Below are 27,169 nucleotides of genomic sequence, written 5' to 3'. Positions count from 1 at the left end.
CATCACTATATTTTTAATTATACATGCATACACATATGCATATACATGTATGTGTAGGTTAATTCAATGTAGTAAATGGAGTTTTACAATTGTTTTGAAAAGGGGGTCCCACGTCTGACAGAATAGAGAATCACTAGTATTAAGTAAAAGAGAACAGGATTGAGGCCAGAAACAAGGCATTTTAAAGGATGAATGAAAAAGAAAGGGACAGTTGGGAAGAGTAGACAGAAAGGGAGCACCCTGGGAGACAGTACGTTACCAAAGGAGAAAGAAGTCTGAAAAAGAAGACGCTGTCCTCATCATCAGCTGGTTCAGAAGAGGCTGACAACTGAAAGTAAGCGGGTGGATTTGCAAACGGGAAGGGCAATGGCGATCTGGGAGCAGTTGAAGCAGAAATAACACTGCAGTGAGTAAAAGGGTGAACAGAAGAAGAACAGAAAACAGCGTGCAGAGAATTTGCTCGTAAGGGAAAGAGAAAGCAGAAGAACACAGAGATGACAGGGTATAAAGAGGAGGGTTTGTTTCTGGCTTTGTTGGTTAGGCTAGGAAAAAGCCCCTGAGAGGTGAATTCAGACTTATTTTAGATATCAATTCCTCTAAGTACGAAGTGTGAAGAAATATTCTCTCCTACAAACTGAAGTGCTTCTAGATGATACATCATTTTTTTTTTTAAAAAGTAAAATAAGATTAACAATGAGCTGTTAATTGCTGAATCTGAGTGGTACAAAGTGGTGCACACGCTCTTTTCTGAATACGCTTAAAACCTTCCACAATAAAATTATTTTTAAAAGAAATACACTCCAAAAGATGCTCAATTATTTTTCGATTTTCTATATAATCATATCCTGCACCATCTCAAATGTTAAGCTGATGATACTCATTTTTACTAAGGTATATAGAGGTTTCTCTTAGTAGTAATTAGACATTAATTGCTGAATTATCTTAATTTTTCACCCAATCTTCCATCTGATCACAGCAAGCCATTTCATAGCCAACTAGCTGAAAAAAAGGGAGAAGGCAATGGCACCCCACTCCGGTACTCTTGCCTGGAAAACCCCATGGACGGATGAGCCTGGCAGGCTACAGTCCATGGGGTTGCTAAGAGTCGGCACAACTGAGCGACTTCACTTTCACTTTTCACTTTCATGCACTGGAGAAGGCAATGGCAACCCACTCCAGTGTTCTTGCCTGGAGAATCCCAGGGACAGGGAAGCCTGGTGGGCTGCCGTCTGTGGGGTCACACAGAGTCGGACACGACTGAAGCGACTCAGCAGCAGTAGCGGCATAGTTGCTTCACAATGTTGTGTTAGTATCTACTGTACAGTAACGTGAGGCAGCTGTATCTTTACGTATATGCCCTCCCCCTTGGAGGAGTCCCCAGCCCGCCCCTACCCCTCATGCACCCCCCCAACTTCCACCCCACCCCTCTAGATGGCCACAGAGCGCTGAGCTGAGCTCCCTGAGCCACACACCAGGTTCCCACTAGCTATGCATTTCACACGTGGCAGCGCACATTCGTCCATCCCACTCTCCCAGTTTACCACCTCCCCGACTCCCTTGGTGTCCACACATTTGTCCTCTACATCTGTGTCTCTTTCTGCTTTGCAGAGAGGTTCAGCTGTACTATTTTTCTAGATCCCACATATATGTATTAATACATGACACATGTTTTTCCCTTTCTGACTTACTTCACTCTGTATGACAGACTCTAGGTCCAGCCACATCACTAAAAATGACCCAGTATCATTCCTTGTTTAGCTGAGTAATATTCCATGGTATACATGTGCCACATCTTCTTTATCCATTCCTCTGTGGATGGACATTTAGATTACTTCCACGTCCTAGCTACTGTAAATAGTGCTGCAATTCCTCAACTTCTTGACAAGGAGTATGAATTAAATTAACTTGAAGGTAACGTCTGATGCTAGGAAAGACTGAAGGCTGGAGGGGAAGGGAACGACAGAGGATGAGATGGTTGGATGGCACCACTGACTCAAAGGACATGAGTTTGAGTAAACTCTGGGAGTTGGTGATGGACAGGGAGGCCTGGCGTGCTGAGGTCCATGGGGTCTCAAGGAGTCAGACATGACTGAGCAACTGAACTGAACTGAATGTCTAATTCTAACTCTCCAGGCATCTCCACGTCAGGTCTACAGAAAACCTGAACACACAACTCCAGTGGGCAATGATCCAGACCAGCAGTTCTCCAAGTGTGGCCAAAGGACTGCTGGAGATTCTGAGACCCTCGCAGTCAACACAGCAAAACAACTTTCAAAGTGATACTAAGGCATTTGCCCTAATAATGCAGAACCAATGATGGGTAAAACTTCTACCACTTTAGCTAGAATCAAGGCAGGGGAACCAAACCGTACTAACGGTCACGGCTGCCACAGTAAAAAGGAGGCTGCCTCATTTAACCTCTGATGTGAAACTAGAGATTATCATACCAAGGAAGTAAGTCAGAAAGACAAAAACAAATACCACATGACATCACTAACATGTGGAATCTAAAATATGACACAAACTAACCCATCTGAGCCCATCTATGAAACAGATTCACAGACACACAGGACAGACAGGAGGCTGCCAATGGGGAGGGAGCTGGGGGAGGGATGGAGGGGAGGCTGGGGTTAGCGGATACAAGCTTTCATACACAGAATGGATAAACAAGGTCCTACTGTTTAACACTGGGAACTATATTCAGTATCTTACGATAAACCACAATGGAAAAGAATATATGTATGTGAGAAGGCAATGGCACCCCACTCCAGTACTCCTGCCTGGAAAATCCCATGGACGGAGGAGCCTGGTAGGCTGCAGTCCATGGGGTCGCTGAGGGTCGGACACGACTGGGCGACTTCACTTTCACTTTTCACTTTCAAGCATTGGAGAAGGAAATGGCAACCCACTCCAGTGTTCTTGCCTGGAGAATCACAGAGACGGGTGGGCTGCTGTCTCTGAGGTCACACGGAGTCGGACATGACTGAAGTGACTTAGCAGCAGCAGTGTATATATATAACTGAATCACTTTGCTGTGCAACAGTAATACAATATTGTAAATCAACTATATTTCAATAAAAAAATAATACCTCCAAAGTTGTTGCTGTTGTTGTCAAGTCACTCTGACTCTTTTGTGACCCTGTGGCCCGTAGCCTGCCAGACCCCTCTTCCATGGGATTCTCCAGGTAAGAATACTCGAGTGTGTTGCCATCTCCTTCTCCAGGGGAGCTTCCCCACCCAGGGATCAAACCTTCATCTCCTACATTGACAGGTAGATTCTTTACCACTGAGCCACCAGAGAAGCCCCAACTTTATGATATTTTGATCCTCAAATATAAATCTGTCATATACACGGGGATGGTGCACAAATTACTTCCACCCTAAAACAAAGTACAGTGTTGCCCCAAGGAAAACATTCACAAGAGTGTCTGAGTTAGCGTCTTCAGGAACTGATGTTTTTTCATGAAACGCTATTTTCACTGGAAAGAATGACTAACAAACCTTGACTAACAAACTCAAACTTGAGTTTTTGGTAAACAAGTTTTGTTTTTCTGAGTGAAGCCTGTCACATCAAGGAAAGCAACTCACAGTATTTCTTAACAATGATACAATTCAAATGAAAACAGAATCTGGGAAAACCTGTATGTGTCACCTTGAACATAAAACAACTTATCCTGGAGAAGTATAAACACTTGACTTTTTTGATGAGATTACATATATTTTGAAGGTCTGCATAACTCAGGGAAATAGTATGTTCCAAATGACCATTACATTATATTATGAAATCACATACAAGGAGAAGACCCATTTAAAGTGCAAAACTGAATAACAAATTTTAATGTCACAAGATACAAAAAATTTACTGATATGGTTTAGAATTTCACTTGGGACTTTAAGAAATTACCATTTAGGAGAAAAGGAAAGATATAAACATCTGAATGCAGAATTCCAAAGAATAGCAACAAGAGATAAGAAAGCCTTCTTCAGCAATCAATGCAAAGAAATAGAGGAAAACAACAGAATGGGAAAGACTAGAGATCTCTTCAAGAAAATCAGAGATACCAAAGGAACATTTCATGCAAAGATGGGCTCAATAAAGGACACAAATGATATGGACCTAACAGAAGCAGAAGATATTAAGAAGAGATGGCAAGAATACACAGAAGAACTGTACAAAAAAGATCTTCATGACCCAGATAATCACGATGGTGTGATCACTGACCTAGAGCCAGACATCCTGGAATGTGAAGTCAAGTGGGCCTTAGAAAGCATCACTATGAACAAAGCTAGTGGAGGTGATGGAATTCCAGGTGAGCTATTCCAAATCCTGAAAGATGATGCTGTGAAAGTGCTGTACTCAATATGCCAGCAAATTTGGAAAACTCAGCAGTGGCCACAGGACTGGAAAAGGTCAATCCCAAAGAAAGGCAATGCCAAAGAATGCTCAAACTACCGCACAATTGCACTCATCTCACACGCTAGTAAACTAATGCTCAAAATTCTCCAAGCCAGGCTTCAGCAATATGTGAACCGTGAACTTCCTGATGTTCAAGCTGGTTTTAGAAAAGGCAGAGGAACCAGAGATCAAATTGCCAACATCTGCTGGATCATGGAAAAAGCAAGAGAGTTCCAGAAAAGCATCTATTTATGCTTTATTGATTATGCCAAAGCCTTTGACTGTGTGGATCACAATGAACTGTGGAAAATTCTGAAAGAGATGGGAATACCAGACCACCTGATCTGCCTCTTGAGAAATCTGTATGCAGGTCAGGAAGCAACAGTTAGAACTGGACATGGAACAACAGACTGGTTCCAAATAGGAAAAGGAGTCCGTCAAGGCTGTATATTGTTACCCTGTTAATTTAACTTATATGCAGAGTACATCATGAGAAACGCTGGACTGGAAGAAACACAAGCTGGAATCAAGACTGCCGGGAGAAATATCAATAACCTCGATATGCAGATGACACCACCCTTATGGCAGAAAGTGAAGAGGAACTCAAAAGCCTCTTGATGCAAGTCAAAGTGGAGAGTGAAAAAGTTGGCTTAAAGCTCAACATTCAGAAAACAAAGATCATGGCATCTGGTCCCATCACTTCATAGGAAATAGATGGGGAAACAGTGGAAACAGTGTCAGACTTTATTTTTCTGGGCTCCAAAATCACTACAGATGGTGACTGCAGCCATGAAATTAAAAGACGCTTACTCTTTGGAAGGAAAGTTATGACCAACCTAGATAGCATATTCAAAAGCAGAGACATTACTTTGCCAACAAAGGTTCGTCTAGTCAAGGCTATGGTTTTTCCAGTGGTCATGTATGGATGTGAGAGTTGGACTGTGAAGAAGGCTGAGCGCCGAAAAATTGATGCTTTTGAACTGTGGTGTTGGAGAAGACTCTTGAGAGTCCCTTGGACTGCAAGGAGATCCAACCAGTCCATTCTGAAGGAGATCAGCCCTGGGATTTCTTTGGAAGGAATGATGCTGAAGCTGAAACTCCAGTCCTTTGGCCACCTCATGCGAAGAGTTGACTCATTGGAAAAGACTCTGATGCTGGGAGGGATTGGGGGCAAGAGGAGAAGTGGACGACACAGGCTGAGATGGCTGGATGGCATCACTGACTCGATGGACGTGAGCCTGAGTGAACTCGGGGAGTTGGTGATGGACAGGGAGGCCTGGAGTGCTGCGATTCATGGGGTCGCAAAGAGTCGGACACGACTGAGCGACTGATCTGATCTTAGTTGTGATGAATGACTGAAGCATATGTACACAATTTACTGACAAGGTCAAATTAATACTTCCTTCCCCAATAAGATATCTGTAGGATGCCAGATTTTCTTCATCCAAAGTTCAACCAAAAAAAAAAAGCAAAATAATGCAACAAACCAAATCATGAGCAGATATGACAATCGAGCTATCTTCTATTGTCAGACATTAAGGAGTTTTACAAAAGTGTAAAAAGTAGCACTCTTTCACTAATTGGTGTTTTGGAAAATAACTGTTTTTCATAAAACATGTCATTTCTGCTAAAATGCATAAATTTTTATTTTTAAACAGATTAAGTATTTTTAAAATTTCTAATACAGCAAACATCAGTAAATATAACTAAACAGATAAGCAAAATCTTTACAGAGTCCTCAATAATTAACGAGTATAAAGGAGTCCTAAGACCCAAGATCTGCTGATCTAAATAAAACCTCGCCAAATCATTTGCTGGCAGTTCACACACTTGAGTCATTCACCATCTAGGAAGAGAAGTGGAGCATGAAAGAAGATACACATATATTATATCACCAGTGATGAATACTATAATACAGGCATGCTTCCAAAACAGTAAACTGGGGAAAGCTACTTTCAAAGATTTAATTCAAGCAGGTTCTGAGAGATGGGTAAGCCTGACTAAAGGCAAGTATTCCAGACAAAGGCCTGTTTGAAGTGGAATAGGGAGATTCAAGAACCGGGATGTGTCTGGGGAGCAGGTCGATGGGGCCTGGGCACAGGACAATGGCCAAAGAGTGACGAATGCGCAGGTGAAAAGCGGGCCAAGAGATCAGTCCACAAAGAGTGTCAAATCCCACAATAAACGTCTGGACTTGCCAATGTATTAAAGCGGTAAACAGGGACTCTCACTGAGGAAGAGATCATTACAGTCAGATGTCTACTCTGAAAGAGAACTCTAAAGGCAATGCACAGGGCAGCCCATACGCCGAGGGTAAAGGCCAAATGCAGGGAGCCGTGCAGGAGAGCAGGCGTGAGGCTGCACCTGGTCCCGGGCAGGAAAGCGATGGCCGACCTTCACAGAGTGTGAGGAGTGACGTGAGGAAAGGTGAGTGAAGTTCTGAGCGTGAACCACTAGCTTAAGGAGGGGATCGTAAGGGAAACGGGGGAAAAGCAGCTTCTGCCTGGAGGTGGTCTGGGAGGAAATATGTGAAATGGGAAGGTGTCTGTGAAGACGATACGTTCAGGGATGATTTCTATAGTTCATGAAGATGTCTGTGGAGCATCAGTCTGGAAAGGTGCTCAAGATAACACAGAAAGCAATCTGAGAGGAAAGCGGCATGAAATGAGAGCTGATATAATTATCAAAAATAAGAACAGCGTGAATAGAGCAAAGTGCCAAGCACAGGATTTTATGAGACATGAACAGTAAAGGCATGGGCGGAGAAAATCAAGCAGCAAAAACTAGACCGCAAACGTTGGAGATCTGGGAGAGTGCAAGAGCACAGGCGCTGAGAAGGAAGAGTTGAAGGAAGACTTAGCAGCAGCAGCAGCTGAAAGAGGTTGGAAAAGAAGAACGATCTAAATGAGGCCACTGGATCTATTAACTAGGAGGTTACAGAGCAGTCTCTGTTGAGTGTTCAGGGAGAGAACACAGATTACAATGGAACTGGGTTCACGGCCTCATTAACAAGGTATTAGGTACAGGAAATAAATATTTTACTAAGGACTGCATGAAACTGTGTATTCCAAACCAACAGTCTGTCCGCTTTTCAACCATAACAACTGTTTCATAAACTCTCACTCTAAACTTTATCTGTTATTTTTAGAGGATGTATTTCAGATTCATGTAAAACACTTACTTTGGCATTTAAACAGAACACTAACATTTACCTAATAAATTTTTATGACACAAAAAGAATTTACTGTTGTGCTATATATTTAACCTCAACCTACTGCTTAAAAGAACATTATTCTTCGTCTAGATAAGCCTACTAAAGTACATTTTAGTACAAATACAACAAACAGCACTTAATAAACCCATTTTTTCAATCCCTTTTTATTAACAGTATCAAGCACAGTATGAAGTCAAACTCAATTTAGGCATATTCATATGAAATGTTTGTTTAGCCGGGTCTGTGTTTATACAAAGGTCGTATGTGAAAGACCCAGACTTATTAGTATAATCTAGAAAACAATCATTTGTTTTACAAAAGGATTCTTCCCTTTACAAAAGAAGTCACTTATTGGGATCCTTTAAACAAGCAGCTTTCCAAGGATAACAAAAAATTACAATTTAGTTATTTAACTTACACAAAACTTGACAGCAATACATTTGTTTAAAGCAGACTAATAAGGTAAGTGAAAGGGGTAGTGGTTAAGGAATTTAAAACGTCATCTAGAATGGTTTAGCCTCTACACGCCCACAAGGTCTCCCCGGTCATCAGTCCGAGAGGCCGCGGCCCTGTGAACAACAGGAATTAGTGGGCAGGGACACCAGAGCGCATCGCAGAGGACCTATCCGCCCTGGACGAGAAACCACGCCGCTGCTGCCTAAGGGTCAGGATGTTATCACCCTCGTTTAGACAGAGAAGGACACAGTGGCTTAATCCTCAAAGCTTCAAGTCTTTAAAAGAACATACAAAAGAGGAAACTAACATTCTAAACGGGACAGAGGCTCGGATCCAGACCCCCAGAAGACGCCTTCAGCCCTGCCCCCACTACAGGGTCACCTAGGCAAGTTGCTAGACCTCGGTTTTCTCAGCTACAAAAGGAGGTGAGAAGAGCCACCTCACAGGGCCCACATTAGAATTAATGAGGAAAGGACTATAGGGCTCGCAAAGTGGGGGTACGTCACTGGCCCTCAGGAGCTACCAGAACTGTACTCTTGGAGAGTCATTCTGGGCCCACTCCTTCAATCATCATCATGAGACACTGCTGTCTTTGACTGCTCAAGCATGCTCAAGTACTCAGGTGTCTGTAGGTCCCGAAAATAGTCTAGGTCAATGTTGTTGCCAAACAGCGGGATCGCAGAGAATAGGACCAAAGTGCATGAGATTCTGGGCCAGTTCCAGAGGCACACTGTTAATAAACAGCCCACTTTCTGACACACTGACATTCCACGCAGCTGTCAAGCTATCTCCATTTATGCTAATAACTCGTGAAAATCATCATAGCAAACAACTGGTTTATAAATTCCTAATTTACGCTGCACACCCACCCCCCTTTCAAAAGCAAACTCATCAGTCAAACTCATCAGTAGAATCTATCTCTATAAAATACAAAATTCTGACTCAAATTTTATTCTTTGACTTACTGGGTTGGCCAAAAAACCATCTGAAGTGAATCTGGTCATATGCTCAAATTCATTCAATTCTCTTCCTCCCCTCCCCCTCGCCACCACATCTGATACAAAATCTTTCTTCTCTGTCCATGGAAATTTCCCAGGCAACAAAACTGGAACAAGTTGCCATTTCCTCCTCCAGGGGATCTTCCCGATCCAGGAACCAAACTGGAGTCTCCTGCCTCTCCTGCACTGACAGGCAGATTCTTCAGGACTAGCACCCCTGGGAATCTCCAAACTAATACAAACCTCCTCATTAGCAGGTGGATACAAAACAACTATTTTTACACTTTAAAATAGTTTTCTCCATCATCTGGACAGCCAACACAAGTCACAGTTCTGTTTGCAGCCTCAAGCACAACAGATACATAAATCATCTTGCTCTTCTCATCTTCAACTCAATAATGACAGGCCAGAAACACAGAGAAAGTAATTCATTCCCTCGCAACACACACACACATGCATACTTTGTTCTTCCCCAAAATACCAAAAGGATAACAGACAGCAAATCATGCCCACAAACCAAAACACAGCTGTTTCATCTAATTTTAGAAAAAAAATAACAAGGAAAGGGAGAAAAGTTCTCTCTGGAATAACTCAATCCTCAAATCAAGGAAATTCAAAGAGCATAACAAGGAAAAGCCAACAGCCTCGATCCTTTCCTGCGGGATACTAATTCTATCAGCATCAAATCAAAATAAACAATATGCTTTCAGAAGATTTCACAAAAGTTTGAACTCGTTCCTTTCAGAAAAAGGCTCACTTACAGGAAAAAAAAATCTAAATATATGATTTTCAAGCACAGGTGTGATTTTGTTTACTCCAAACCTGTTTATTTTTTCCACCATACTCTTTTAAAGACAAGCTGAGAAACTTATTTGTTCCCTTTCCAAACCCCCCTCCCAGTTTTAACATTTACATAGACGTATCGTTTATTTGTATGTTAAAGTTTCATACCTAGGTGTTGGTTACTGATTAATTTGGTCTTTTTTTGGAAGCTGTGAATAAGACCCAGTCTAGCTGCTGCTTAATCTGAATAAAATCTTGGACTCTTTCCCCTGGAACCCGTAAGAGGGGAAATGTAAATTATTCTAATTGCCTTGTCTCAAGTAATGCTCATAAACTAGCGATCTTCACGCCACCTCTTTAAGGCGAGAAATCTTTTTCTTTAGTAATCTTCAGGAATCTATCCAAAGTGAAGACCAGAGGTTTAAACTTTTAGCCACAATTCAGATTAACTAGGTAAAGTTGGCATTAGCAGAAGGCAGCTGTATAACAGTACACTGTGACAGATTCATACAGAAATTTAATGTGTCTTTAAAAGGACTTGGGGAAGAAGAACAATTATTTCATAATAGTCCTACTTCTATGAACTGTATTCTGGTGTTCCTGCTATCAGTCCAAGTGAATAGGAAGTATAAATTCCAGAAGGCAAAGGACTTATCTTACCAAAATATTTTAAGCTTAATCAGTAAAAGATTTTTTTTTTAATGAAAAACATTCATTCTATCAAACCAAGACTACCCAATGAAGAAAATTTCAGAAAGACTTACTAAGGCATAACAACACATGTATTAAAGTGCTATATGTTAACCTGCCTAGATTATGTTTTTCATCAGGCTATATGGATCATTAAATTTCCTAATTGTTTGATTAAATGAGGAAGTATTTTCTAAAAGCATGTAAAAGACAGGTAGTCTCAAGTACTTTGCAGACGCATCACAAAACTAGAAATTATTTAAAATGCACCAAGCCAATGCAACAGAATCCCAAAGTTTCCAATTGATGCCTGAGTCATTCCACTGCACCCCCTTCCCTCTTCTGCTCCACTCCTGCCCAAGGCTCCCTACTCAGAGCCATGCTAACCGGTCTCCCCAGCTGCCTGATAACAGAAGCCACTGGCCAAGACCCAGAAGACAGAGGATGCCGAGAGCCCCGGGAACGTCCCTGCTCCCTGCCTTGAAGCCTGGGCTCCCACCCGCCCTTCTCCTCCTCCTCGAGGCCAGCTCTCTACTCCCAGGATCTCTGGAGAACTGAGGGCTTCTCACCACTGCTATCCCCTGGGTACCTCCCCACTCCATGTTTGCTTCTAAGCCCTGCAGTCTCTTCCCTGGCACCATCCAGGATGGAATCTCTTCCTGCTGGGACCTCACCTGCTGTGGCTAATAAGCCCAAGAGTGGTTATTCAGAAACAGTGCATTATCTAAAGAAATCCAGCTAAAAAGTTTAAAAAGGTCTTAAGATTTAAATGAGGATTATTTATATAATACTGCTGTGTGTGTGTGTGTTTGTGTGTGTGTGTGTACATACATGTGCGCTCAGTCGTGTCTGACTCTTTGTGGCCCCAAGGACTGTAGCCCACCAGCCTCCTCTGTCCATGGGATTCCCCAGGCAAGAAGACTGGAGTGGGTTGCCATTTCCTTCTCCAGGGGATCTTCCCGATCCAGGGACTGAACCCGAGTATTTTATGGCTCCTGCACTGGCAGGTGGATTCTCTACCACCAGCTCCATCTGGGAAGCTCCACTACTATTTGTATAGTCATTTAAAAATTAAACATGACCAGCTCCCTTCCAAATGAAACTGGTTAATAAGCTGAAATACTCTCTACAATTAACGTGTGAAATTTAACACTGCATTGTCCTCTCAAGATAAATGCTGTGAGCTCCAAATAAGCTTAAATGAAAAAAACAATCAATGGAGAGATTCTGGTAACCGATGTTTCACTTCCTTCTACCACATGCTGCCTGGTTAATCCAAGCAATGTTTTGGTGTTATTGCCAACACCCTCCCAAAGCAGAGGATGAAGAAAAGGTGTCAACCAGTGGTTCTCAAATTTTGGTGCACAAATAAATCAACTGAGAAGCTTATTAAAATGCCATTGCTCACATCCCACCCACACCTCTCTGACGTGTTTTTACTAGTTCCCCAGATAATTGTGGTGTGCACCTGTTTAAAACAGGTCAACCCTTCAAGATTTCACCTGAATCTCCAATACATAGCTTGTTTTTCCTTTTGGATGAACATTCCACGTTAAACATGGGGAAAACCCCAACTCGGTAACAATAATACTGTACCCTAGCTATGTGCTTTCGCTGTATTAGTATCTAATCCAGTCCTCATGAGAACCACACCAGCTAGGTAATACTGTAGCCTCCATCTGACAAACTGAAGCCCAGAGAAGCGAAGCCGTGTGACCCTGGTAACAAGAAGCAAAACCCGGATGCCCTCCCCTCTGCCTGCCTTCCCACTTTGGGGCTGGATAAGCAAGCCCTTTTCACAAATGCAACTCTGGAGCCTGGGGGCTGGAATGAAGCGGGTCAGGGGTCAACAGTAAGGCAAACAACAACAACAACAAAAACCCACCTTGTCCCTGCTGCTGCTGCTGCTAAGTCGCTTCAGTCGTGTCCGACTCTGTGCGACCCCATAGACGGCAGCCCACCCTGCCTCCCCCAACTCCCCCCACTCGCCCAACAAGCTCTCCTGACCCTCCGTGCCCACCCCTCACTCACCAAGCCCTTCCCCCTGCGCGCTGTGCCATGATTTGTGGGCGGCACGACGCAAGTCTGTCGACTCTCGCCACGTGAGCGGCTGCGACCACACACTGAAGATGGCAAGGGGTTCAGTCCCAGCTTCTCCCAGTACTGGCTGGGAGCTCGAGCCAGTTTAACACGCCTGTGTCTCTGTTTCCCAAGACACAAGTCACAATGCCAAGGGCACTGAAGCAACCCAGTGATTAACTGAGCTAAGGTACACACAGCACTCGTCTGACAGTACCTACACACGGCAAGCGCTCAATAAACAATAGCTGCCATTAAAATTATACTTTGCCAACCCACTCTTCTCCCTTTACTTTTCTCTCAGCCTTGTTTCCTGAAACTGTGAAAAAAGGTGGAACATATTAGTATTTACCAAAAGTCGACTGGTAACAGGGCTGTGACTCAGGGGACTGAAGGCCAAGAATAGAATATTTTAGAGCAAATGAGGCTTTCAGTAGCCCTCAAATTGCACCACTTTGACAAGTATTTCCCAACTTTAGGGTCAGCCCTGTTAATCACATACTAGAATGAAGAGTCTATAATTAACTTAATTCAAAACAACAATAAAATGTCATTCAGTACGAGGACTTGGTTTTAATGTATCACCTTATCGACACTTAGAACCATGCCTCCACGTGATAGACACTCAAATATTTGTGGAATGAATGAAGGCATATACATACCAACAGAGTCACACCTTACAGCTCATTATGAGTCTTTACAAAAGCAAGATAACCATCAGATCAGTACCAATGTGCCAAGTCATAAAATTTATTTTCAAAATTTCCCCAGAATACTTTTCTCCTTTTTTAAAACTAATTGCAGTTTTCTCTTAAAAACTCTACAACTAGATAACTATCAACATGACTCCATTAATCTACTGAAAATGTTAAAATGTTAGAGTAGTTCCATAATAATGCATCATGCTCGTCTTCCACCTTACATTTAAAAAAAAAAAAAAAAAGGAAGAAAAAGGAAAAACAATGTGTAAAAGTACATATTTAATAATTATCACTTTAGTGACCCTGATTATTCAGAATTTTCTGACCCATCTGACTTAAATCCATAAAATGAAATAAGTCACTGCTGAGAGGTTGATGAGAAGAACTGACTCATTGGAAAAGACCCCGATGCTGGGAAAGACTGAAGGCAGGGGGGAAGGGGACGACAGAGGATGAGATGGTTGGATGTTATCACAGACTTGATGGACATGAGTTTGAGTAAATTCACCAGGGAGTTGGCGATGGACAGGGAAGCCTGGAGTGCTGCAGTCCATGGGGTCGAAAGAGTCCGACACGACTGAGCGACTGAACTGACTGACTGAAAGGTTAACCCCAACTAACACCTAAGAGCTAAGAGACCTGGAGGAGGGCGGATCTATGGGAATATGAGGGCAGAAGGTCCAATTCTCAGGGATGCTCCTAAGCAGCCTCCCATGCGGCCTTGAACAAAGCACTGCAGTGGCCATTAGGTTTAGTTCAGGTTTTCCCATAAGATGCTAGGAAACACCAGAATGAACGTTTTGGCCAACCCAATACTTTTTTTTTTTTTTTTTGGTCTCCATTTTCTCATCTGCAGATTAGGAATAAACTTACCACATCTACTTAATCAAGTTTCTCTAGGACCAAATGTACATAAACGAATTCCAAAACGGGAAAGCACCCCACGTGTAAGGTGTTCACTTCTGACGTAAGCGTCTTCAGGTTTTAAGTGGATGCTTCTGATTATCTTTCTTTTCACATCTGTGCCATGCTTTCTGTACCCTAAATCCAAAGATCTGCCAGGACAGGGAAGAACCAGTGCCCATTAACAACTGTATTTAGACACAATGGACCCTCAGTAAATACTGGTTGGAAAAGGTGCTGATCCATAAAGCACCTTTAGAATAGAAGTATTTTAAATCTGCGATATCGAATACCTTACCTGTACAGGTTAAGCGGCAGGTTACCTTCAAATAAAAGAACAAGTGACGTAAGGTACATGAGCGATGCCTGTGGTTCTGTGGGAGCACCGCCTGGCTTTGTGCACATCACTCGGCAGGCATGTGAATATCACCCGAGGAATGTGCCTAGGTATTTTGGTTTCACTGGAGGCCTGCTTTGTGAATAGAAAAGGCCTTCCCCCTCTCTCCGACACTAGCAAGGTTTCTAGCCGGATCTGTTCTTCCGGTTTGACTTCCCACGCTTCAGTACTCACAGGGAGAACTCTTGCAGACTTGTGGTCATTTCTCAAACCACCGTATCATTCTTCAGTTCAGTTCAGTTCAGTCACTCAGTCGTGTCCGACTCTTTGCGACCCCATGAATCGCAGCACCCCAGGCCTCCCTGTCCATCACTGACTCCCAGAGTTCACTCAGACTCACGTCCATCGAGTCAGTGATGCCATCCAGCCATCTCATCCTCTGTCGTCCCCTTCTCCTCCTGCCCTCAATCCCTCCCAGCATCAGAGTCTTTTCCAATGAGTCAACTGTTCGCATGAGGTGGCCAAAGTACTGGAGTTTCAGCTTTAGCAACATTCCTTCCAAAGAAATCCCAGGGCTGATCTCTTTCAGAATGGACTGGTTGGATCTCCTTGCAGTCCAAGGGACTCTCAAGAGTCTTCTCCAACACCACAGTTCAAAAGCATTAATTCTTCGGCACTCAGGTTTCTTCCCAGTCCAACTCTCACATCCATACATGACCACAGGAAAAACCATAGCCTTGACTAGTCGGACCTTTGTTGGCAAAGTAATGTCTCTGCTTTTGAATATACTATCTAGGTTGGTCATAACTTTCCTTCCAAAGAGTAAGCGTCTTTTAATTTCATGGCTGCAGTCACCATCTGCAGTGATTTTGTATCATTCTTACACTACTCAATAAGAAAAAAAAAAAAGATTCATCTTTGAACACCATAATTAGGAAGATATCCTAATAGTTATATTTTAAGATTATTAACAGTCCACTAAATGTGTCAAATAAAAGTGTAAAATTTTAAATGCAGACAGTCCTGGTTCCTCTTAACATTATATATGCCTCAAAAACAGAATTAAGCTTATTATCAAAAACAGAATTAAGCTTATTAAGCTTTAGTTAGTTCTTGATTATCCACACACACACACACACACACACACATACACACACAAAAGCAGATGTGTTACAGATCATCCATTAATAATTTACACTTAGCCCTTGGATGATGGTTTTGTATTTACAGTTGAATTTGAGTATCTTCCAGATGTGAAATTCCCCGCAGTTTAAAACAAATAAACACCTGTAACAGAAGTCACCCAACTCCGCCTTCCTACCATTTTTCTGCTCATTTACTCAACCACATTCTACTGCCGAAATGACTCATTTGCTACAGAAGGTGGACTTTGTGTGCTCATTTTTGTTCTTTATGTCTATTATAGCTCAAGGGACAGTCCTGAAATAAACACAGGCCATTAAAAAAAACTGTTCTAATCGAACAGGTCACCATTTAATCATGATCTAAAAACCATTTCCCCCCTTAGTATTACACAGTTAATTATGTATTATTTAAAAGGCAACTACTGTATTTATGGGCAATAGTCTACCTCATTTTTAAGTTCTAACTAAGAATATTATGCTATTCATTTTAGCTACAATGAAAACCAGTGCTACATTACAGTCTGATTCTAGTTCCTATAACCCACCAAAATTAAAAGTGCACAATACGTGTAATATTCTGAAATTTACCCCCAAAATGATAAAGCAACATCATATCATTGTTTAAGGCTGTCTACCTAAGAATGAAGAAACAGAATTCAAAATTAGTTCCACAGGCCATGTCCAGCCTTTCTCAACATCACGCCTCTATACCTCCTTCAAATCTGCAGTTACATTCTTTAGCACAATACCAGTTCTGCAGGTTTACCAGAACAGTCTACCAAATGCACCTGAGATCAAGGTAACCTGCTCTGGTGGAAAGGTCTGAGGTTTCACGGTCAGAGGACTAGAGTGTGAATCCAGAATCTCTCAGGAATTGACAGGACCTCATTACCTTGAGCAAATATTTAATCTCTGAGCCTAAATTTCCTCAAGGGACAAGTTAGGACAGGTGGTGCTAGTGTAAAGAATCTGCCTGCCAATGCAGGAGACTCAAGAGATGCAGGTTCGATCCCTGGGTCAGGAAGATCCCCTCGGTAGGAAGTGGCAACCTGCTCCACTATTCTTGCCTGAAATATTCCATGGACAGAGGAGCCTGGTGGGCTACAGCCCATAGGATCACAAAGAGTCGGACACAACTGAGCACCAGAGCACACACAAGACCACCAACCTTGAAAATTATTTTGTAGCTCAAGTTCCTCACTGTTCTGCTCACGACAGGTGCCTAATAAATGACAATTTTATCCTACTAAAGAGCCAGTGACCAATTATACTAATACCAAATATCTCATAAGGATCACAGATAAACTGTATGGAATTTATTACAGTTATCATACTTTTTTTCAATCTTTTACTTAAAATGTTTTAATATATAGAAATAAAAAATTCACAAGAGTTAAATATCTTTGTAAAACTGACATTTGACGTAACAGACATGGTACTTCGATTATCAGCAGACTGTAAAATTTTCTTAAAAAAAAAGTCTGGAGTGCTTATATTTATTCAAACCTCATGGTCATTTCTTTAAAATGTTATTTAAAAAGCTGCGTTTTATTGGGAGATTGGGACTGACGCATCTCCGCAATTGATACCATGTATAAAAGAGACAACTGATGGGAACATACTGTGCAGAATAGGGAACTCTCCTTAAAGCACTGTGATGTCCTAAATGGGAGGGAAAATCCACCAGAGAGGGGGTATATGTATATGTACGGCTGGTTCACTTTGCTGTACAGCAGAGGGTAACACAACACTGTAAGCAATTATACTGCAATAAAAATTAATTAATGAAAAAAAAAAGAAAGTTGTATTTGAGAACCCGGAGATAGCCGGGTTATCTAAACAATGGACTACATAATCTACCACAGTCTCCAGGCAAAGTCACAACAGGATGAGAAAACGGCCTCAGCTTCTCTCAGATTTCCTGGCCACTGTTATTTTAAAACTTGATCACACAAACATAAACAGAGGAAAAAATCCATTTCAGATTAAGTCCACGGGTTACGACTTAGGATATTTTTAAGACTTTGCATGGATTTACATTAAATTCTGCAACAGCTTATTACATTTTTCTTGTCCATGTTTCCAGGCACTAATGAAAAATACATATATTATACATAGTTTAAAATATTATATAGAGAGTTTTTAATCATCATCTTTTCTTGAAGTTGCTCACCACTTCCATTACTCCCTCTTAAAGTCAGTTTTTGAACACTAAAATATAACTTAAAAGCCAACAATAAATAGCATGTCACACAGAACATACAAGTGCGACTGGGCAAATGTGCATAAGACTAAAATAACTTTCGTTTACCACTATGCAAGTAATTAAGCTGGATATTTAAAAGTCAATGAGTTATTTTAAAAGGTTGCTTTGTTTCAAGCTCTGGCTATAGACCAAGTTGTGGTGTTACTAAAATTAATAATAAAAGACACCAAGGTAATTTTTTCAGTAAACAATTTCCAATGGCAAACCACAAGCCAAGGAATCTAAGAAGTTTAGTTAATTTGTAGAGAAACGTCCTTTTGCTGCCAACCTTTGTACCATGACCAAGTTCAAGATTCACATTTTATGGTGTGAACAGTGTTCAGCTAAATCTTAAGAATAACACTTTTTAAAACTCTCAAACCCTGACGATACTTAGCTATATTGCCTCTACACGGTCAGAGCACACCAACCAGGAAAACTTACTTAGCAGGAACAGGAGCCTATTAAATTGGGGCAGTGTTCCTAGCTCCTTAGATCTGTAGATTAGGATTTAAGCATTCCTCCACTACAAACTTCACTCCAGATAAAATGTAACACTTTTTCTAGAACTATATGGAAATATTTCTGATACGGATGCTCGAGTAACAATAACCCTCTCAAACTACTTCCTTATCCCAGAGCTTGAGCAATTTTAATCGTTTTAAAGAGTTTTGGAAACTAACAAATATGAAAAGCTCTTGTTCAGTAGCAGATACATAAATTAACATACCCAAAACACTAGACTAACCGAAGACTAAAAATGCAACTTTAAATAGTCCCAATCCGGGCTCCTATATGATTAATAGTAATAGCAGCTGATTCTCACAGAACAAAAAGCACTCTTTTTGCACTGAATTTTAAGCTCGTGGACGAAAGAGAAAACTGTCACGGAGCGCCCAGGTCTGAGTTGGACACCTGAGTGCTCTGTTTCAACCTGGGAGCCAGAGATGATACACAAAGGTATCTTAGTGATGATAAACCCATGAAAGGAGACTCTCATTGTCCTGTGGAAATGAGACCCAGCCCTGAGCTCCCGGGAACAGCCGCCGCCCGGGCCCACTCATCACCTGCTTCACCCTCGGCGTCCTCGGGAGAAGAACCGAGCCGGCTCTTCGACCCCGGGCGGCGGGCGGAGGCCTCGAAGCGAGGCCGGGCTCGGACAGCGAGGCAGCAGAGGGCGAGGCGCGGGCGCCCCGGACACTCACCGATGCGGACGCGAGGGCAGGTGCGCGGCGGCGGGGCTACCTGTCGCCGGTAAGGCTGGTGGGTGGGGTGCGGGGCTGACGAGGGCGAAGAGACAGCGACGGCGAGTGCCGGCACCAGGACGGGGCGGCGGCGGCGGCGGCGGCGACCGGTCTCCGGCTCGCTTCCTGCTCGGACAGATCCCGGGTCCGTCTCCACCCGCCGGCCGGCGCCCTGCCGAGTCCCCGGCCCCGCCGCGCGCACGTCACGGCTACGGAGCGCCCGAGGGGGCGGGGAGGCCGCGGGCCCGGCGGGCGGAGCGGGCGCGCGCGCCGGGAGGGGGGGCGCGCGCCAGGGAGGGGGACGCGCGCCGGGAGAGGGGGCGCGCACACCGGGAGAAGGGGGCGCGCGCCGGGAGGAGGGGGCGCGCGCGGGGAAGGGGGCGCGCTCAGGGAGGAGGGGCGCGCGCGGGGAAGGGGGCGCACTCCAGGAGGAGGGGCGCGCGCGGGGTGGGCGCGCACCGGGAGAGGGGGTCGCGCACCGGGAGGAGGGCGCGCGCGCCAAAAGCGGGGGCGCGCCGGGAGGAGGCGCGCTCGGCTCAGGGCCGCCCCGCCCCTCAGCTCCAGCCCGCGGCGCCGAGCCTCCCGGACCTGGTGGGCGCTCGGCTGCTCCCGGAGGAGCCGCCCCTTGCCTGGCCGGGAGCCCTAGTTCCTGCCCCCGCGAAACCGCCTGGTTCACGGGGCTGTGGTTCCCGGCGACTGCAGAGCCCCCTGCGGACTGTGGGTGCAGGGACGGTGCAGTCCGGCTGCAGCAGGAATCAGTTCCCGGACGGAGAAAGTCGTTCGGGGACAGGGCGAAGACCCTGAGTTGTGGAGAGGACGGGGTGGGGAGGGGGGGGTTGGGGGGAACCGGGCCGCTTGGCGGAGGCGGGGGGAGGCGGACTCCCCCGCAGCCCCGGGCTGAGCTGCCCAACGAGAGTGGTCACCTCCCCGTGCAACAGACTTGCTGTTCTGCTTTTGGGAACGGGGGTCTGAGATGGAAATTTTGCATTTCTTCTGCCCTTCTGCCACCGCCGTATACACTTAATAGAACCCAGATATAATCTGTTTGTTTTACTGTTTGTACAAGTGACATACCTGTGAGTCATATTCGAAAGTTTAATATGATGAAAATATGTTTTGCCTTTACGACAAAAAGCTTTTTTTTTTTTTTAAAGAAAATGATATGATGACTATAATGCTGTAAGTCTCCGCGGAAAAAAAAAAAGCTAATCGTACTCACAACAGAGAATTACCCTGTGAACATTAACCCGGAAACATTCCAAGTAGCAAGGGAAACCTACAAGATTCTGATCAAGGACAAATTTGGGAAAGCTTTGGGAAATCTACAAGATTGTGATGGGGACAAGTTTCAGTTATTTAGATGTTCCACAGTTCTAGGGGGAAAGCTAAGTTATGATGAGGTATTTTAGCATAGAGTTAAAACATAAGATATTAAGAATAAAATAGGGAAGTAAGAAAGAGGAAGAGAAACCAAGAAAGGAAATAATTGACAGCAATCTCAGAAATTTAATTCCAGATTGCCAGGAGGTAAAACTTAATTAGATTTCAAAACGAAAAGGAGTGGATGGTTTCAGTTCACTGCTTTGACTTCATTTTGGATTTAAGAGTAAAAGGCTTTGACAGACCAATAGAAACCCATACACACAACTCACTATGAGTAGGGACTTGATTTTTCTCTCTCCCCCTCTCCCTCCCCTTCCTTCTCCACTTGCAATTCATTACTGTCTCTTTGCCCCTAGCTCCCTGCTTCTCTGGCTTCCCCGGTGCCTCAAAGGTAAAGAATCCTTCCGCCCAATACAGGAAAGGAGGGTTTGATCCCTGATGGGGAATATTCCCTGGGGAAGGAAATGGCAACCCACTCCAGTATTGACAGAGGAGTCTGGTGGGCTACGGTCGCAAAGAGTCTGACTCGACTTAGTGACTAACAACAGCCCTGCCTCTCTGGTGTATCCAGTTCCTCTTCCTAACAACTGCTATCTTGTTTCAGGCCACCATCCGTTCACGTGTCTTATGCTGCTTTAGCCGCCAAACCAATTTCCCAGACTGCAATCTTGTCTGCTCCTAATCCAGTCTGTACAGTACCATCAGATTTACATTTTATAAAATGAAAGCCTGATTAGGTATTCCTCTCTGTAAACTCTTGTGGCGGCACTCCACTACCTCCTTGGTGGTTTAGTCGCTAAGTCGTGCCAACTCTTGCAGCCCCATGGATGGTAGCCTACCAGGCTCCCCTGTCCATGGGATTCTCCAGCCAAGAATACTGGAGTGGGTTGCCATTTCCTTCTCCAGGGGATCTTCCCGACCCAGGAATCAAACCCAGGTCTCCTACATTGCAGGCAGATTCTTTACCGACTGAGCTATGAGGGAAGCCCAAACTCCTTAAGATGTCTTATATGATCCTTCAACTGTTTTTGTTTGACTAGCATAGTGGGGATCTCCTTTGTCTTTTTTTTTTCCATTGAATTTGCATGCCTCTTCATTGTTTCCTAGTTTATCACCGTGCTAAAATCCATAAAGCTGTCCTAACAGCTTCCTCACAGAGTTACCTTCCTTGAAAATTGCTGGCCTTTGAGACTACTGTCTTAGCCGGGCTTACTTGTCTAGTTTCATTTCCACCCACTGCCTTTTGCCATTTCTTGTACTTTACATTCAAGCCCTTCTGAAATGCTTGCAGTACAGAACAAACTGAAGTGTTGCCAGACTAAATACAGTTAATTCTTCAGAATACAGCCTATTGGTCCTCTCCAAGAAATTTTCCCTCAAAACCTTATTTCAAAACTGAGGTGCAATATGATGCTCTCTCTTAGCACCTATTGCATGTACGTCTTCCAACACTCACTTCCCCATCCGTACTTTAGTTGTTTACAAGTACTGCCCACCTGGACTGTAAGCTCCTTGAGAGCAGGGTAGTGTCCTTAATTTGTCTTTGTGTCCCTGGTGCCAGACATGATGGCCTTCACATCTCATTTAACAGTGCCTATTGTTATTAAATAAATGGGACGCGCGGATAAACAAACAGCAAGAGAATAGGCAACGCTAGGAAACAGCATATGTTGCTGAGCATAGTGGATATAACTGGATCTTACCTGCTGCCAGAACTCATCCTAACAATGTATTCCATACTTAGGTTTGTAAACATTTCAACTTCGCTCTCACTCACTGAGTATTTGTAAGACTCTTCCCCAAGTCTCTTTGTGCTATCCCATGGATTCCTAAACTGAGATCCACAGACTTCCTATCACAGATGGGGTCTCCAAGAATTACCTCTGAGATCACATGCAAAATCTTGTGATTTGGTTCTTTCATTTTGATAGGAATCAATATTATAGGTATCTACTGAGTCTTTCCACCTTCTCTGACTGATAGCCAATTTAATAGCTTCAGCTGCATTCTTTGATGCCAACTTTTAATGTGAGGCAAGCCAAAGACCACGCAGAAACTCATTCTCTTTCCTCTCCCAACTGCTTCAAATTATTCCCTTGCCTATCATTATAATGATAGCATGACCATCCGCTCATCATAAGAAGTTGTAGGGTTTTTTTAGTCACCCAGGATCCCTTCCATTCCTCACTCCTCGTGCGGGAGGCACTGAATGTAGTTCATTCTATGTACTAAATTATTGGGTTGGCCAAAAAGTTCATTCAGTTTATCCCATAATATCTTACAGAAAACCCTTAATGAACTTTCTGGTCGACCCAGTATCTCTAAGCTGCTGTCTTACTTTTCATCTTCCCTGAGAACAGGCCGTCATCTTCTCCCATCTAAACTCGTGACACTGCTTCTGCTCACTCTCATCCACTCTCTCACAACTCCTAAAGAGTCACCCCATCCCCCAGGTCTGATTAGGTCACCCCCTTTACCAAGTCCTGGTAATCAGTGAAATCACTCATTTCGGTGATACACAGAATCCTTCACAATCCTGAACCTGCCCCAGTCACAGGAATTCAGACATGCCAAGCCCTTTCATGATGCTGCTCTCAGGATTCAGAACTCAGTCTGTTTTATTCTTTGTTCTGACTGGGGCAGAATTGTTTTCCTTTCCCTTCTTTTCCAGTATAGGTATGAGTCACAGTATATGAGTCACAGTATATGACTTATAGTATAAGTCATAACTATACTGTAGCAATGGCACTCCACTCCAGTACTCTTGCCTGGAAAATCTCATGGATGGAGAAGCCTGGTAGGCTGCAGTCCATGGGGTCACTCAGAATAGGACACGACTGAGCGACTTCACTTTCAATTTTCACCTTCATGCATTGGAGAAGGAAATGGCAACCCACTCCAGTATTCTTGCCTGGAGAATCCCAGGGTGGGGAAGCCTGGTGGGCTGCCGTCTATGGGGTCGCACAGAGTCGGACACGACTGAAGTGACTTAGCAGCAGTAGCAGCAGCAGCACTTATTTATTGGTATTATTACTATGTTTTTATATTTGTTTCTGCCTATAAAAGCTTTCCAAAATAATTGAGCCTTTTGGTTAGAAATGTGCCCTATTACAGTTTTATCCCTAGAGATGAGCGCATTGCCCGCCTCATTGAGTTGATAATGATAACAGTGCTGAAACTGATCACCTGCCTCCTTGTGCCAGCATTGTGCCAAGCACTTTACACGGATCCCCCCACTAGGTCTTCCCAGTCTTGTGAGGTCATACAGTGAGCCTTTTACCTGCCTAATTTCTAACCTCCCATTCTATTTGCGGAGAATCCGTAATTTTGAGTCATGGTGGGAACAGGGCCTGCTTCGCAGTTTGAAAGCTGAGTTTGGCTCACGTCCTCGTCACCACTCTCTGGTAACCAGGGAGCAGTCAGGGCATGGGACCCAGGTTCCGTCAATTGGATGCACTCACCTGGAACTTGGAATCTGACAGAGTGCCGCAAAGATACAGAGATAACCCCCAGTGGTGTGCGTCACTGTGGCGACCGGGGTCTGGCTGTGACGGTGCCAGTGGTCATGGCCCTGCCCATTGTACACAGCAACTTCTCCACCATCCCGTTTTTCTTCCAATACAACCTTTTTCCAGATAAGTTAGCCAAGGTTTAGTCTCCTTTTAATATTTATTTATTTGTCTGGCTGCATGCGGGATCTTTAGTTGTGGCATGCGGGGCCTAGTTCCTTGACCACAGATGGAACCTGGACCCTCTATATTGGAAGCACGAGTCTTAGCCACTGGACCATCAGGGAAGTTACAGCCAGAGTTCATTTATGTTGTCTTCCACAAAGAAACCTGATTGATACAGAAAGTTCAGCTGTTATCCTTACCCTACAAAGGAGGAATGAGTAGGTACTCAAGTATTATGTAAAGAATAAAAGAGATATTTACATAAAGCTTCTGAAAGAAATTTTGATTTGCTTTAGTTATTAACACGTTTGCATTAATGGTGATCATCTAGAATTTATAGGGAACTAAAATACAGGGAATGAGCAGATCCCTAAAGAGCTCATCTTATGATTTTTTTCCTGCAGGTATTATGTAGCCAATCCTCAGATACCATCAACACCTGTATCTCCCATACTTTATCAGGAAAAATATATGCTTGATGTAATCACTATAAAAGCACAATCTTTAAAAAATATTAAATCATGTTTTGAGCATCATTCCTGAACATATTCTCTAGAAAGAAAGTAGGTTAATATATGTTAGAAATAATTCCTATATAAAGGACAATAATTAAAGCTAAAACCTCATTTATTAATGCTGTTGTCATTCAGTCACTAAGGCATGTCTGACTGTGCGAACCCATGGACTGTAGCATGCCAGGCTCCTCTGTCCTCCACTGTATCCCAGAGTCTGCTCAAATTCATGTCCACTGAGTCAGTGATGTTATCTAACCATCTCATCCTCTGCCGCCCCTCGCTCCTTTTGCCTTTAACCTTTCTCAACATCAGAGTCTTTTGTGAATCAGCTCTTTGTATCAGGTGGCCAAAGTATTGGAACTTCAACTTCAGAATCTGTCCTTCCAATGAATATTCAGGATTGATTTTCCTTAGAATTGACTTTAGATCTGATATCGTTACAGTCCAAGGGAGTCTCAAGAGGCTTCTCCAGCACTACAATTCAAAAATATCAATTCCTTGGTACACAGCCTTCTGTAACATCTATACATGACTGCTGGAAAAACCGTTTCTGTCATTAGAGTGGTATCATCTGCATATCTGAGATTGTTGATATTTCTCTTGGCAATCTTGATTCCAGCTTGTGATTCATCCAGCCCGGCATTTCACATGATGTGCTCTACATATAAGTTAAATAAGCAGGGTAACAATATACAGCCTTGTCATACTACTTTCCAATTTTTGAACCAACCAGTTGTTCCACATCTGCTTCTAACTGTTGCTTCTTGACCCACATACAGGTTTCTCAGGAGATAGGTAAGGTAGTCTGATATTCCCATCTCTAAGAATTTTCCACAGTTTGTTGTGATCCACACAGTCAAAGGCTTTAGCGTAGTCAATAAAGCAGAAGTAGATGTTTTTCTGGAATTCCCTTGCTTTCTCCATGATCCAACAAATGTTGGCAATTTGATCTCTGGTTCCTCTGCCTTTTCCAAACCCAACTTATATACCTGGAAGTTCTTGGTTCACATACTGCTGAAGCCTAGCTTGAAGGATTTTGAGCATTACTTTGCTAGCATGTGAAATGAGTGCAATTGTGTGGTAAGTTTGTACATTCTTCTGCATTGCCCTTCTTTGGGATTGGAATGAAAACTGACCTTTTCCAGTCCTGTGGCCACTGCTGAGTTTTCCAAATTTGCTAACATACTGAGTCACACACAATGGTATGGTCTCTTATTTATCAATAGATGCTTTAAAAGAAAATTCCTTAACCAGGTCAACACACATCTCATCATTCTAGATCCTGGAAATTTTTATGCAGTGTTTTTCTTATTTAAACTTGCACCTAGTTTTTCCTGAATTGTTATAGTGGTCTTAAAATTAAAGCTGAGAGAACTCTTGGTTATCCACTCTCTTCTCAGTCCCTGCTCCTGATGGCCCTGAGGGTATGTGTGCTGGGGGCGGCCCCCAAGAGTAGGATGTGCTGGGGCTGGGGGCGGGGTGGTGACTAGGAGGGGAAGTGTTCACTCTTGCAGCAAGGATGGGGAAGACCAGGAGACAGCAAGGATAGGCCCAGAAGCAGTGGCGTCCAAAGAGGAACAAGCAATAAAAAATCTCGGCATGGAAAATGCCAACGAGGAGACTGAAAACAAGAATGAAAGGGGGCAAGACGCTAACAAAGGAGAGCCTTGGGCCCTCCTTTTGGAAGCTGTGTGCCTAGAGGAAATCGTAGGTGCTGCCATGGTAGGCAGCCCTTTCTGCATTATAGATGGGACATGGCTCAGAGGCTTGCAGAGCCACAGGCAAGGGTGAGAGAGGAGAATATGGGAAGCACTGGGAAGGAGGTGAGGCAACTAATGGAAAAGCTTTGGGAGAAGCAGTTGAGTCATAATCTGCGGGCAGTCAGTGCTGACCGCCTCACCATGGCCATCATGATGAGTTACGCCTTATGCCTTGATACCTGATGCTAATAGAGGGACATCTGCTTCCTAAACTTACATGTTCGTGACAGACCTTTGTTGTAAACCTTTTGGTGTTGGTTCTTGTGGGCTTCCTGTTACTGGCTTCTCACTGACTGTTGTGTTTTTGACCCAATCTGTTAAGTTTCTGTCAGCAGCAGCTTCACCTATGGTGTGGAGAGATGTTCATTATATATTGTGAAGTTAATAAAGCAGTTTAAAATAGCAAAAAACAACAGCAACAACAAATAAAACTGAAACAGTAGTCTAACCAAAGATCATCACCTCAGACACTTTCACTGAACTGTCAAATGCCTTAAAAATAATGTTTCACCTAATGTGCCATATTCTGTGATATCCAGCTCAAGTGGGATAATTTGAAGAAAAGCAGAGGAAAGATGATTATTTTTTCTTTCCAGATTTCAGTGGGTCAAATGTAATTAATCAAGTTGTAGAAATTTAAAAAAAA

At 43.5% G+C, this 27,169-nt stretch overlaps 1 protein-coding gene and 1 pseudogene across 13 annotated transcripts in view; one reads left to right on the top strand and one right to left on the bottom strand.

The window, feature by feature from the left end:
* Positions 1 to 19,391, bottom strand: part of MYO6 (myosin VI) — a 162,253-nt gene extending 142,862 nt beyond the window's left edge. For 6 of the 13 annotated variants that reach the window (XM_027550964.1, XM_027550966.1, XM_027550968.1 and 3 more), the window contains exon 1: positions 19,153 to 19,391. The gene's annotated coding sequence lies outside the window, so the exon portion shown is untranslated. Of the gene's footprint in view, positions 1 to 19,014 lie in introns of all 13 variants that reach the window. The other 7 variants (XM_027550963.1, XM_027550970.1, XM_027550967.1 and 4 more) reach the window with 3 other exon arrangements.
* Positions 19,392 to 24,025: 4,634 nt separating this feature from the next.
* LOC113898880 lies at positions 24,026 to 26,867 on the top strand (annotated as a pseudogene).
* Positions 26,868 to 27,169: the final 302 nt, after the last annotated feature.

This window comes from Bos indicus x Bos taurus, chromosome 9 (genome assembly GCF_003369695.1).
Source record: "Bos indicus x Bos taurus breed Angus x Brahman F1 hybrid chromosome 9, Bos_hybrid_MaternalHap_v2.0, whole genome shotgun sequence".
NCBI classification, from domain to species: Eukaryota; Metazoa; Chordata; class Mammalia; order Artiodactyla; family Bovidae; genus Bos; species Bos indicus x Bos taurus.
This window is presented reverse-complemented; position numbering and strand designations above follow the sequence as displayed.